We start from the raw sequence: 14393 nt of genomic DNA, 5'->3' as shown, positions 1-14393 counted from the left end.
TGGTGTAAGACCCCAGTAGAACTGCCCACCACAGCACTGTTGGCCATCTCTGTCTGGAACAGTGCTCTAGCATGTCTTCAGACTCCAGAAGGTGTTTTGGAAGGCCCAAACAGTGGCTCATGACCTTTCTGCACTCTTGTGACCTCACAGAGGTACTTCATTCAGAAGTACTCATCAAGAAAATATGTTAGATTTTTTTGGCCCTTGTCTCTTTTGTTTATGGTCAATATTTTGACTCCATAATTGATAGGGTTTGCAAAGACCTGATTCCCTTAACCTATCCAACGAAGCATAGTGCTTTTATGTCCTTTGATAAAGAGCTTTTTAACCTGGGCATAATATACTTGACTCAGAGAATACAACATTAAAACAACCATACATATTAGCTGGGGCATTTTAGGCTGACATCAGATATGATCAGTATGCTGTATACACTGAAAGGGTGCTGCCTCTCTGAACTACTCCTCAAGAAAAAACCAGTAGCAAAAAGACTTTGTGTCATTTCTCTTGCTTCTCAGAATGAGTTACATGGACTGATTATTACTGTGAGTTACTGCATTTATAAGCCCTTTTTAAAGTTGAGAAGCTCACAGTGGTATAGGTAATGCCACTTGATTTCCCCAGTGCAGTTATATGAAATCTTTAGAGATTAACCTAAAGATTAACCTGTTATGTACATTGAACTCGAGCTGTTTTTTTTCCCCGCAAGCTAGCAGTTTGTAGTGTTGTGGGAACATCCCCAAGGCAATGTGTGTTTTTGAGTTATTAGTAAAATGTCATAATTTTATTTATTTACTTTTAAACCGAGAGGATGTTTTTCAAGCCTATAGCAAACAGGAAAGATAAGGAATACTTTTTAGTCCCTCTTGACTTGTAGCCAGAAGGATTTTGTCTCCTTCTTGTGACAAAAGCTTCACAGAAGTCAATAGAATCACTGGATTACAGAATATGCTGGGTTGGAGGGGTCCCCTCAGGATCATCGAGTCCAATTCCTGGCCCTGTGCAGGACACCCTAAGATTCACACCATGTCCCTGAGAGTATTGTCCAAATGCTTCTTCAACTCTGTCAGGCTTGGTGCTGTGACCACTGCCCTGGGGAGCCTGTTCCAGTATGCAACCACCCTCTGGGTGAAGAACTTTTTCCTAATATCCAACCTAAACCTCCCCTGACACAGCTTCAGGCCATTTTCTCGAGTACTGTCACTGATCATGAGAGTGAAGAGATTGGTACCTGCCCCTTCACTTCTCCTTGTGGGGATGTTGAAGACCACAGTGAGATCTCCCCTCAGTCTCCTCTTCTCCAGGCTGAACAGACCAAGTGATTTCAGCCATTCCTCATATGGCTTCCCCTCAAGCCTCTACTCCATCCTCATTGCCTTCCTTTGGACACTCTCTAATAGTTTAATGTCTTTCTTCTGTTTCGGTGCCCAAAACTGTCCCAGTATTGCAGATGAGGCTGCCCCAGAGCAGAGCGGGACAATCCCCTCCCTCGACCGGCTGCCTGATGCCCCCCAGGACACGGTTGGCCCTCCTGTCTGCCAGGGCACTGCTGACTCATCTTCAACTTGCCATCAACCAGGACCCCTACGTCCATTTCCATGGCACTGCTTTCCAGCCTCTTATTCCATAGTCTATACACATAATTAGGGTTGCCCCATCCTAGGTGCAGAATCTGGCACTTTCATTTGTTGAACTTCATACTGTTGTTAATAAAAGAAACTGATACGGCCATGGTCTAATTCAGCTAAAATAATGGTAGTCTGAAGTCTGATTAACTTGCACAGAGTTGTCCGTGACCCTGATGTAATTTACATCATGGCTACACTTTCTGGAGAACCGTCAACAACTGTGTTTTCAAACATACAGAGTAAATAACTGTTTGGGGATTTTTTTATTCTGCATTCTTTTATTGTGCATGTGCCCTGTGGACTCTTCTACTGTTTAATATAAAGTACTGGGACACAAATCTCAATCTGTCAGGAAGAGCTTCATTTAATCCAGACCTGTCTCCCCTCACTGCAGCAAAGCTACAGTTTTGCACATTCCCAGCTGAATGGCAGAGATTTTTCTAAGCCCAGAAGAGCATTTTACAGCATGAGCATCTGTAAGCCGTGGCTTCTGGCGTGTGTCAGTAGCAGACACGTCACATGATGCAGACATCCTACGTACACTCAGACTGCTTCCTCCCCTGAGAAAGGTGAGCCTTTTGGTGGAATCTCACATCATCGTATAGGAAAGGGAAAGGTTCATGAAAGGATGTGCATGGTTTTCCAGGACCACCTTCAGGGGAAATGCTAAATTTGAAAATGTCCTTTTTTTCAATTAGCAAAGTAAAACCTGGAATGGTAAGAGCTTTGTGTGAAAAGAAAACCAAACCATTATTTTTTTTTTACTGTAAACTGGAAAGATAACTATAATAATTTCCTAATTAAAAACATTTTATGGAAAATTGGGCAAAATTGAGTCTCTACCACTTTTGCGAAACCTACCTTCTTTATTACTAATATATTATCTCATCTTTGGTTCTCAGTATCATGATTTTACAATGATTTTAAAACTTTGCTGAAGTTGTCACACATGACTTTTGTTCAGGCTTTATATCCAGTATTTTGTTCTTGGGAAAACTGTAGGAAATTGAGTCCAGGCTTTAGGAGATAAACTCTTCTGTGACCCTTACATCCAGCTAGAACAGGCAAAGGTGTCGTGATTTGTAGGTGAGATATCTTGGTGACTTAGACCAAGCTGTTTCATGAGAATGTTGCAGGATAGAAAATCCTTTGAATCTTGCTTGGAAATCTTGAATTCTTCAAGTCAGGGAAGAGATGTGAGCTCCTCCTTTTAGTCCATATTGCTTTGTGAGGAGCAGTAATAGGACAGAAATGGCCGTGGCCTAAGGATTGTTTCCAGGTAGTTGGCATGAGCTTTGTAAGAGTTAAATGGGTAGGTAAGGCTACCATGTGTTCACGACGCGCCCTGTTGTGTCTAGGTACTGCAGCCCATATGGCCTTCTCTCAGGAGCTGTGGGAACAGTGGGAGAGCGTAGGTGCCATATGTTCTTCTATACCTAGTCACCAGCAGGAAGTTAAGGACAATGTGGCAGCTCTAACTTATAATTTCCTTTTATTGGTGTGTGTCTCATCTTTAATGTCCTCATTTGCATAAGTTTAAATAACTGTGTAAATTATAGCTTTGAAACTGACATATGGTATTTTATGTGCACATCTATCCTCTGATGTATACTTAAGGAATACAACACTTTGACTAATAGAGCCCAAATGCTGCACTAGAGACATGTTGCCTGCTTCTAGCGTTCCTGCATTTTATGCCTGAAAGAAAGAAAAAAACTCCTTTTATTCCAGGCAGTTATATTATGTAGGAGGCTGTTGAGTTTTCATCTGGAATTCAGACTGAACTCAGTATAACATAAACTGTTTGTCATTCCAGAGAGTAATGGTTTTAAGAAGTCCAGTTATTTAAATTTTTCAAAGTCCAGGTGAAACTAAAATTTCCTGTGCCTGAACTTTTGAGGATGTTATTTATGTAAAATAATTATTTTAGTGCTCTTGACAAATCCATAGTTAGTCATCTCTTTTTCATGCTTGTGGGATTACAGTAGAAACGGGTACTAATTTGTTCTATAATGCTGCATACAGTTTATCCTGTGCAAAGACAAGCTGTATTAAGGTGGATTCCCTGATGTTTAGTTGATGTGACTGCCTTACTGCCTATAGTCTTGTTTAAATGGCAATTTACTATATTTAGGGTCCTCAGGACAGTTCGTGCTTCTTTAACAGACTGCATTAGCATCATCCAGTTACTTTTTTTTTTTTTGGTTATACTCAACCAGTACCACGGATAGCTTACAAATAGGAAGCAAGTACATACAACAATTATATTCTGATGTTATAGCATTTAATTTTTTTGCACATATTATGCTATTATTCGCTTTGCTGTTTCATCTCCTAACAATGCAGCTGCTGAGTAGCTTCTTATGCCATCAGAGGAATGATGTAGAAGGCTGTTACAACTGACATGGTTGGAGGGGTAACAGTTCACTAAGTCTTGGTCTGTACTCCTTCTGCTGATCCTGTGTAGGCTATGAGACTCTGCAAGCTGCATCCCTTTACTGTACTATCCAGTCACTTTCAAAGCCATAAAAGGTATTTGGGAGAACCCTGTAGAACACAGAGAAACTAGACAGTGTGTGGAAATCTCCCTTGGGATCTTCACAGGTTTGGCATTCTGCATGCCAGGGAGCCTTGCAGTCTATCACTGTTACGGCACAACAGTTCTTCTGGACCAGTTGGATACCAATTCTTCACATATTCTTTGCAGCACGTATACGGGTATGCCCATTATCCTTTGGCTACCTGGAGAATATGAGCTGGATATATGGATGTGAAATGCTTATAAGATGTCTATAAAATATTTGTGAAAGATATGAAAGAAGAAAATAAAGGTAGGTTATGCTAATTGTGTTACTAAAATTACATTGGAAGGCTTCCTCTTCTTCTCTCCCCACCTTCTCTCTCTTCCCCCTTCATCCATCAAACTTGCTGTGTACTTCTGAGGTTCTTGGCTGACCAGGAATTCTGTATTTCTGTAACCCTTGATTACATCCATCTTCCTGATTAATTTCCTTCTTGAAATCCTTCAGCAGATCAATGCAGATTGATATTTTCTCCTAAAATTTGTCCTTTTCTTTAATCAGCGTATTTCTTAACTGCAATAAAGATCCTTCTCTTCTTTCAAAGACATAAATGTCTGTTTGTTAAGACACAGCATTGCTTTCTGTATTGATTAAACAGTTAACAGTTCATCAACTTGATGAGAGGTAATAGTCTCTCCATATCTCCTCTTGGAGACTTAGGGCAGGATTCTACACAATTCACTGCAAGCAATAGGAAACGTTTCTGTTCATTGTCTGTGCTTTCTCTTTCTTTCCTGCTCTCAGTGCTTAACTTGGAATGGGAATCGTACTGACCAAGAATGGGTTCAGCCTGCTTAATTAGTGAGTTTACTTAATGCAGTAATAAATACATATAGTTTCTTATTGAGAGAAGGTGTGACAATAATTAACTGCTTTGGGCTTACACTGCATTTACAATGACAGGCACCCTAGACCTTCATTCACAGGATACCATGGCTCTGGGTTAAAGGCAAAGAAAGGAGCAAGTGAAATATCTCGTGTTCTTCCCTGTATTAGCTGCAATGTTCTTTGCTAAGCAGGTCCATAACTTGCTGCTTAAAAGTCTAGAGTGGAACAAATACCTACTTGTCTATCAGTGAAAAGTGTCATTTTGTCCATGGCTGATGTGCTTTTAATTTCCATAACAATCCCAGATAAGCAACAGCCAGTAAATCAAAGGAAGGCTGTAATAAACATTGCACTTACTCGGCTTGTAAGGTAAGAATTTTGTTTCAAGTAACTCTGATTATTTAATTTACTAAACCTGGCTATATTTTCATTCATCTTCACGAAATAAGTTTTAAGTATACTTCCAATTTCCCAGAATATGGGTGGCAATATGGTGTTTATATATATTACTTAATCTGACTTGTATTCGTCATGGGAGACTGCCCACTTTCTGTACTATACTTCAGTTGTATTGTGAGAAGGGGACTATGAGAAAAGGAAAAAAGGATGGTTGATAAGTTTTACAAGAAGAGTATATTGCTTCATGGCAGCAAAACAACTTGCAAGCATTAACATTCATACTGTTGTAGCTGAAAATAGAGATTGACCTAGCCTTGTTTTATTTTCCAAAGTCTGTTGAAAGGGCTTTTTTTGAAAGATGATGGCAGTCTAGTATTTTTAGTTTAAGTGGAAGTGAGATGTCTTAGCTGCTCTGAGAACTTATAATCAGAAATCGCAGTAAACTAGAATTCTTCTTCCGAGACCCTTCTGTGAATAGTTTTAAGTAAGAAGACGTATTTAATTGTTTCAAATTCAGATTATAACAACAGTATCAAGTCAATAATAAATGATTGCTATTCTGTTACATCTTTAGACATTGTAACATGATTCATCATGTATATTCAATATGTATATAACTTTCAGATGTTATTTGATAAGAGAAAACACTTGGTGCTTGTTTTGATCAAGTTTTATGATCTGTTGGTGTACCTGGCTGGTACTGAATTGAGTTACAGTCTGAGCTCTACCAGTGGCCTGTGCTGACCCTGAGCAAATTATTCATCATGTCCATCTGAGCTGCCAAGAAGGTGATGCTGCTCACCCTGGTAAAATGCTTTGGGATTGACTGATCAGTGTCACTAGAGGGTGAATTGCTGCTAGTTATGAGTCAACAGGTGTGTTCCTGCCTTTTAGGATTAATAGGTAGTGTAGCAAATGGCTTACCTCAAAAAGGTACCTGTTTGTTTTTTTCTTCTATTTTGATGCTAATTTTATTGAGGTAAAATTACAGAACCAGTAACATAGCACTGGCATTAAGATAGACAAAGTCTGGTAGGTTAAGCCTGTACTCATCTAAATTTTGATCAAAGTGGTGCATTGCTCTGTTATGCGTCATCTAGGTAGTTTCTTTTCCTTTCTTGCCTACCATCATTAAAAGAGTTTTTATTTTGCATTAGTAAGAGAGAGAGAGCAAAAAAGCTCAGATTAACTTTCATTCATGTTAATAACGATTTTCCTTTGATGAGGACTGAAATGATTCCTAGCCAGTTAGATAAGGAAACACAGAAGTTTCCCTCCCCTACCTTGTTGGGTGCTGTCTGTTGTATTGCTTATGGGCAGGAATGCCAGCTGCCATAGGTAGATGTACAAATATTACAGAAATATGGATTCACACATTCCTCCTCATCCTTGACCTACTTAAGCGATCTCCCTGTAATGTAGGTAGCTGGGCTGTTGATGAGCAGATGCTTTTTCATCCTTCTGATACAGTGAACATGCACATTGGTTCCTTGCAAAGTATATGGTGTACCTGGGCAGATTTTACCTAGGTTGTAGCTACTACACTGCAGTGTAGCCTGTTCTTGATTAATTTTACTATTTTTCACATTTAAAATGAGCGGAACACACTTTGATTAGGAACAAGCTTGATTAGCTCTGCCCATTATGAAGCAATCAAATGCTTTTAATTACTTCCATGAATATGTTTGTTTGATAATATTCTTTCAAACTGAGGCTTTTAATTGCTTCTTTAATGGTTCATTTCTCTAGAAATATCAGTTGCATGAATCTTTCCACTTAGCAGTCGCCTTGTGCTTTTATATAAATTTCTTAAGTGTGACTTCACTATGACTTGCATATATGTCTAAGTCAATATTTTTTTACTAGCACCAGCTTCTCCTATTATCTTTCCTTGACAAGGAGTATAGAAGTATGCACTGTAAAATCACCTGTAAAAGATCACCTGTAAAAAGACTGCAGCAGCATTCTTTGTATCAGCTATCTATTGAAGGTCCCTTGTTAAGCATATGCTGCTAGAACAGCTCTCTCTCATGTTTTTCTTTTTGTCCTCCAGGGAAAACTCCCCTATGGAGCAACCCTCCTTTCTGCTTTTGGAAGCCAGTGACTGGCTTGTAAACATTATAGTCCTTACGAGTATCCCTAGGAAGAAAAAGCCCTGCAATTTATCTCACAGGTGTGAGACTGTGACCTTAGCTTCCTATTATTCCAACCTTGGAGTCAACACAAAAGGTGCCACAAGGAAATGAGAACCTGACTGGTCAATTCCCACTGGTTTTTCACAGTGCTCCGTAAAGATCACTTACCACGTCTCCATTTTGAAAGGACTGAGAAAACAAATTCACCCAACTGTGCAAAACAGATCTAGCTTCCCTGATCTTTAGTCTTTCAGGGAGACAGGTATATAATGATGCAGAATTGCTTAAAGTCTTAAAGTTAGATACCTCAAAAAGAGAAATTTGCATCACTTTGTGTTGGAGCTGGCTGCATCTTGAGCTCAGGCAACTATGTGTAGTAAGAAGTATTAAATATAAAAGCTTTCCTAGTTTTTAGGTGAAATGTACCAAAATGTGTGTTTATTTTTGTCAGATTGTATTATTTTTCACACAACAGTCTATCTGGGCTAGACTCTCATTCTTTAACACAGGAACACTCTATACGTATGCATACATTCATTTGCTTCCTCTTTCCTGTGCATCTTAAATGTGCAACCCAGCTGGGCATGAGCTGGGTTGAACTGTTGATGTTCACCTTTGTGAGAACAGGTTTGAGATCTGTTATATCCCTGCTATATATTTGAGCATGGTCAATAAGATGCAGCCATATTCTTTTCCTCCCAGTAACAACAGAGAAGTAGTCCCATTCTCTTTGGTTTCCCTACAGTGTATCTGTACAAAAATAATACTTAACAAGAGCATGTCTTGCTCTGTTGTATTTTTTTTAAAAACAATAAAATGTGTGGGTTTTTGTTTTCCTATAGGGATTTATTAAGAACTTAAATGCAAGATGAAAGTACATATTCACAAGATTTCAAATGTTGGTGCAAAGTCTTTCAGACTTCACCATGCTCCCCTTTCAGATTCGACCTATCAAGATTTAATAAAATGTGCAGTGTTCACAATTACTCTGACATATTTGCAGTTTATGTTATTCTCTGTAGATGCAGAAAGTTTCTAATAGAATTTCTTTTTGTACTTGTTTTAGTCTACTAATGGAGTGACAAGTAATACTTAATTTCTCTAAATTAGTATTATAACTACCAGTGTTTGCTTCAAATGGGTCCAGACTAGTTGTTAGAGTTTATTTTAAGTCACTCAGTTTCATCTGGGACTAATTTTAACCATAATACAGGAAAATTTCTGCTGTCAGTTCATTGCACACTGATCCCATTTTGGATGTAACAGTGCAAATGCCAGAAGAAGGACTATTAAGTGTTCATTCCACCACCATCAGGGACCTACAGAAAACCAACCACAGCTAATGTTAAGTGGGCAGGAGGAAATGAATGCCTCATTCCTATAGTGATAAAAATTCTGAATAGAAAGATACAGTCAAGACACACAACAGCTAAAAAATTTGATTAATACAAGTGTTAAAAAGAAATCTGAGATAGCTAATAAATTCATTTTTTACTTCTGTTTCAAAGACACTCAAGGTACTGTAGAAAGTAAGAGTTTGAGGAGGCAGACTGAATTGTAGAAGTATAGACTACAAAAAAATAAAATATTGTCTTGGCAGTATCTCTCACCCTTGCAAGTCATAATACCAGTGTAGGTTAGTAATTCAGTTAAAAAAAAAACATGTTTTTTTTAACATGGTTTCGGTGTCCAGTCTCAGTCACAAAAAGCATGTGATTTGTGTATAATCTCTGTACTCTAAGGTTGTGATCATACTGTTGTGCTCAATCAAATTCCCCAAAAAGTGCAGCTAGTTCCAAAATACTTCAATTTTGTTGTTGTTGTAATTATTTACCAAGAGCTTCAGTCAGCTCTAATACTGGTAGTAGTGTAAGAAATACGTTAATACATGATGTCAAACATGAATGCTGGAAAAAGAAGGGTGTAAAAGTAAAGCAGCAAAAAATATCCTTGTGTGGTAAAAGGATGGAAAAAGAAAAGAGGGAGAAAACAAGGATTGTTAAGGAGGATGAGTGAGATACTGTTGAGGATCAAAAGACTCTTAAAAGCAAAAGAGAGCACTTAGTTTCTTCTAGATTCTACAAAAATGGAATGCAAAATTGCCCTGAAAGCGCTAATAAGCAGACAGCAAAGCACTTTTTATTGTGGTAGAACATTGCTTTTCAAAAATTTCTCATATAAAATTAAAGGGTTTTTTAGCTTATGGAACTTTTCTACTTGGATTTTTCTCGTCAGACATGATGTTTTGGTAGAGGGTAAGAAAAGTGAATTTATTTAGGTTATGAAAATTTGTTGGCACAGAGGAAATAAAGACAAAATAGTGCCTCTTGTGGCCATAAGGCATTTCAGTGCTCTTGGAATTAACTGAGTGTAAGCTCACTGATGCAAGGAGACTTGATGACTTCCTTAAGACTGAGAGACATGGAGCAAGTACTAATGGTGGATAAGCACTCTCCTAACTGTGCCTTGCCAGGGCTTTGCTGATGATTCAGATGGGAGAGAGGAGGAAAAGACAGGTAAAACGCTTGCAGCAGCAAAACTGGCAATGAACACAAGGTATTAAATCATTACTGGGACTTGGAATATGATTAGAGAAAGTTAATGGAAAACGAAGCCACTGTGCCAAATGACTGTTGCTGGGTTAAAGGAGGCTAATTTGCAACACTGTAATGAAATTAGGCATGCTGCCTTTGTTTCTGACACTGAACAGCATTAAAAAAAAGTTGTATGTGTTCTGCATTTGTGGGCCCTCAACTTCCCTGCTGAATTTGAAAGCTGGAATGGTGCTGCTAAGCTGGAGTAGCAGTGATTTGTGATGGACTTTGGAAAGTGACTGGCCATAGACAGTTGTGTAAGATGGACACTGAACCCATCAGGCAAGAATCTCTCTTAGGGCTGAGGAATTACAAGGGCATTCTCTTGTCTGTCCCCTACCTTTTAAACAGAAATTGTTTCCAAGGGCTATCAACTCTTTTAGCAAAACTTAGAGGGGTGGGATTTCACAGTCTTCTTATGAAGTCTGTTGAGGCTTAGACAACAGTTAGTTGACCATTAGAAAGATAGTCCTAATGGGAGGTCTAAATCTGCATTGCTGCAGTTTAAGCCCACTTCTGGATCTGCTGTCCTGGGTGAAGGGAGAAGACCTTTTATCTCTCTCCTTTTTGCAGGTAATGGTGTAATCTTTTTGCACCCAAGTCTTGCTCTTTAAACTAAGTAAATCCTCCTTATCCATAATATTTTTTGCAATTTCTTGGGGAGAGAAGGAGTGTTGTGTTTGGGGTGGGATTTTTGCTATCACCTTGAAACTGTGAATGGAATTCATCTTAACTTTTGGATATCTGCAGTTACGACCATCAGATTGTGATCTAACATCTGTTTTTAGAGAAGAGAAACATTCACTTCTAAAGTCAGTTAGCCTAAAGCAGATATCTGAACTAAGGCAAAAGAACCATCTTCTGAATTTGTTTATTCTTCTTCTGTAAAGAGAACCTGAAGTGCAGATGTCGACATTGTTCGTTTTTTATTTCCTGCTCTAACATCCTTCAGTCCTATTTATGAAACTTTCAAGGAGTATTTTAGCTCTTTTTTTTTGTTTAATAGTTTCATTAAATGAGTAATATTTTATGTTGGTCTTTTAATTTATGTAATACTCATCGCATAAATAGCAGGAGCAGCAAAAGCCAACCTTTTCAACATGAATCACTGGACTGTCAAGAATTTAGTATTAATTCATAATGTACTTTGTTTAAATACAATGCAAGTACAAATTAGTATTTTAATTCATCATATCTTTGTGTGTCTGTTAAGGCTCGTAAGGAGAATTTGGTAACAGTATATACAATGTCATCTATTATTGAACTTGACCCAGTATATAATATTCCTCAGATTTAAAGCTGCTCTCTTAACCGTAATTTTCCATCTTCAAAAATAGTGAAATGGCATAAATATTTTAAACAGTGTAAATATTTCATTAAACTTGAGTGGTTATTTCAGAGGCATTACAGAGGTAGATGTCAAAGTAGAGTAACTCTTTTGCAACTTCCCTAAAAGGTGAATCACTTGACCCAATGCATGGTTTCTCTAACAAATGTGTGATATTTGTTTAAGACATTACATCTTGTTAGTGTGTGTGGATGCTCCTGGCTCATGCTGTGTCAGATGAGCTGTTTACCTGGTGAGTTATACAAGAAATGGGTGTGAGTCTCCTCAGAGACAGATTCAAGGTAACCAGGTTTGGGATGGGAGTCGTATATGAGGACTGAGGAGACTGTTTCAGCTGATGTTTGGTTATTTTTGCATCTTTCGTTAATAAACTCCAGATAGCAAGCATGAGTTTTGCATTGCAAAGAACTGTGGATTTCAGAGATATCTGGGTGAGATTTATGCACACAGGTTTCACAAGATGTGGAGAACATGGTGCTGATTTTTCAGTTTCTGTACAAAAATGGGTATTAGAGCAAGAATGACAGCCAGAGCAGATTATAGCTTGATGGGAACAATGCCAGAAACTCAGTAAACTTTGTGTAACTCTGTAATTTATCATACTTCTTTTGCCTTTTAAGGGGAGGCTTTTTAGTTCTAATGTGACCTTACCCTACAGGCTATTGCCTAGGCAACATTCTCACTCAGAAATTACCACCAAAAAATTACTTTGTGTCACGAGCACATCCTTTGCATAATTTTATTTATATTCTCACTCAAATAGAATGTATTTTAGATTTTATGTATATTCCTCATGCTGAAGGTGGCATAGAATCATTTGCTTTAGGGGGCTGATTCTTTTCTTCATTATATCGCTAGTGTAAATGGCAAAAAATGCGATTTTAGTCTCATACAGAGCCACTCGAGGCTTTCTAGTACATAGATAAAAATGATATTTCCTGCCTAAAGATGAAGAGCTTGTGACCTCATGCTGCTCAGGAGGGTGCAACGGAAGGAGCGGAGTTGCAAACATTGGGTGAGAGTCCCCTTTGCCGGGGAGGTGGCAGAAAAGAGTGTCCTGCCAGCTGCTCCAGCTGCCCCACAATCCTTCCCAGTGCATCACCTGATGCCTTCCAGGGGAGGCAGGACAGCTTTCCAGGTATAGGAGGCATTTTCTGAGTGGGGTCGGCTCTTGTTGTGTTGCCCAGGGCCTCTCAGAGCATTGATGTGATGGGTTCCTGTAAAGGGGGCCCTGCCGGTTCAAGGAGCTGGGCCGCACTCTTCTGTCTGCCGTCCTGGCACCGCCTGAGGATGGTAGAGAAGACTGTCATCTGGCTGTGCTAGACATGTGCAATTACAGCCTTCTTGCATGTAAATACTCTAGAAATAGATATTTAAATACAGGTTTGCTATACATAACATAACACTAAATACTAGCAATTAACATAACTGCTTTCTCTTTGTGATGTCTGGGGATACAGAATTGTATAGATGACTGATTTTTTTTTTTTTTCTAGATACAAAATATCCTTTTAACAATCTCGAGTCTGTCTTGTCTCAGTGAAATGGATTATTTTAACTTACATTTCACTGGAAGTATCAATAGCACCAATAACGTAGATAATGTACATTTTTTGAAGATTACGTAGCAATTACATACATTTTTATGTAAGTTTACTTCATTAAATTCAAAATGCACATGGGTTCATGTCCTACAGCAAATTTTTATTGTGATTTAATTTGGCATTTCAGACATTTCACTATTCAATATCTTGCTTTCTACATTTATATTTACATGTATATTTAATATATATAATTTTGTTCTACTGCTATCAAATAAGGTAAATTAGAAAAAAGCAACACAGTGTTCAAATAATTTTGCTTGATGACTTGGTTAAAACCTACAGTGGAAATGCTTAAATTCTCATTAAAAGCTGTCTGTTTTACTTGTTGGTTTGCATGTTAGTACAAACTAAAGCCCATTATTAGGTAATTTCTTGGGCAGTTTTCACTGTGGTAACATGATTATTTATCTTTTATCTATACTCTGTAAAAATTTTTTTTTAAATTAACAAAACCGGTGGTATTAATTTTAAGCCTAGTTGAAGTACTAAGCCAAAAAATGAAGGTATGCAGGTAAATAGTATCCCTCTGGTAAAAAATGTTGTTCATGTGAACACTGATCTCATCTCCCACATTTATTTTTTTTTTTAAATGGAGGATCATATGTCTTCCTTGGAAGCTGAATAGCTGTATCAATGTTTCATTTCCTGAGTAGTAGAGGATTGGACCAAGATACCTTAAATTAATCTCTATGGTCATATGTCTTGGTCTGCCAGAGAACTCTGCTGACACTAGGGGTCTTCACTGGAACAAAGCACAAAAATGTAGGTTCTTTCTTGGGAAGGAATAAATTGTTTTATTTGAAAACCCCTAGGAATGCTACTTAAAGTATTGAAAGTTCTGTTGAGGTCTTGTAGGATCTTTTATTTTAACACGTTCAACTGGTGCTAATTTAAAGAAGCAGCACACCAATAACTTCTATTTAGAACTTATATTTATATCCATGTAAGTTTGAGCACTTTCATCAAAACCTGATTTTCCTCCCCACCCCTTTTTTAAACTAAATTTAGAATGCTGAGGAAATCAGATTTAATAGGTATTGCTTAATTAAAAGCTGTTGAAGATGTTTCATTTTAGTTTTGAATTGTCCTGGGTTTTTTATCCATTACTTAATATGTTTCTGTACCTTTAACTCGTGGTTTAGAATGCACCCTATTTTTGCTTACCTTGGTGGATATATCTAAATTAGGTATTGAATGTAATTTTGTAATTACATTTTGTTTGGTGCTTTTATTATTATGAAAATTACCAAATAGTAAAGTAACCTCTGCTTTATT

The sequence above is a fragment of the Pipra filicauda genome, unplaced genomic scaffold, assembly GCF_003945595.2.
Source record: "Pipra filicauda isolate LSUMZ 115617 unplaced genomic scaffold, ASM394559v2 scaffold4_size7858003_pilon, whole genome shotgun sequence".
Lineage (NCBI taxonomy): Eukaryota > Metazoa > Chordata > Aves > Passeriformes > Pipridae > Pipra > Pipra filicauda.
Note: the sequence above shows the minus strand (reverse complement) of the source record.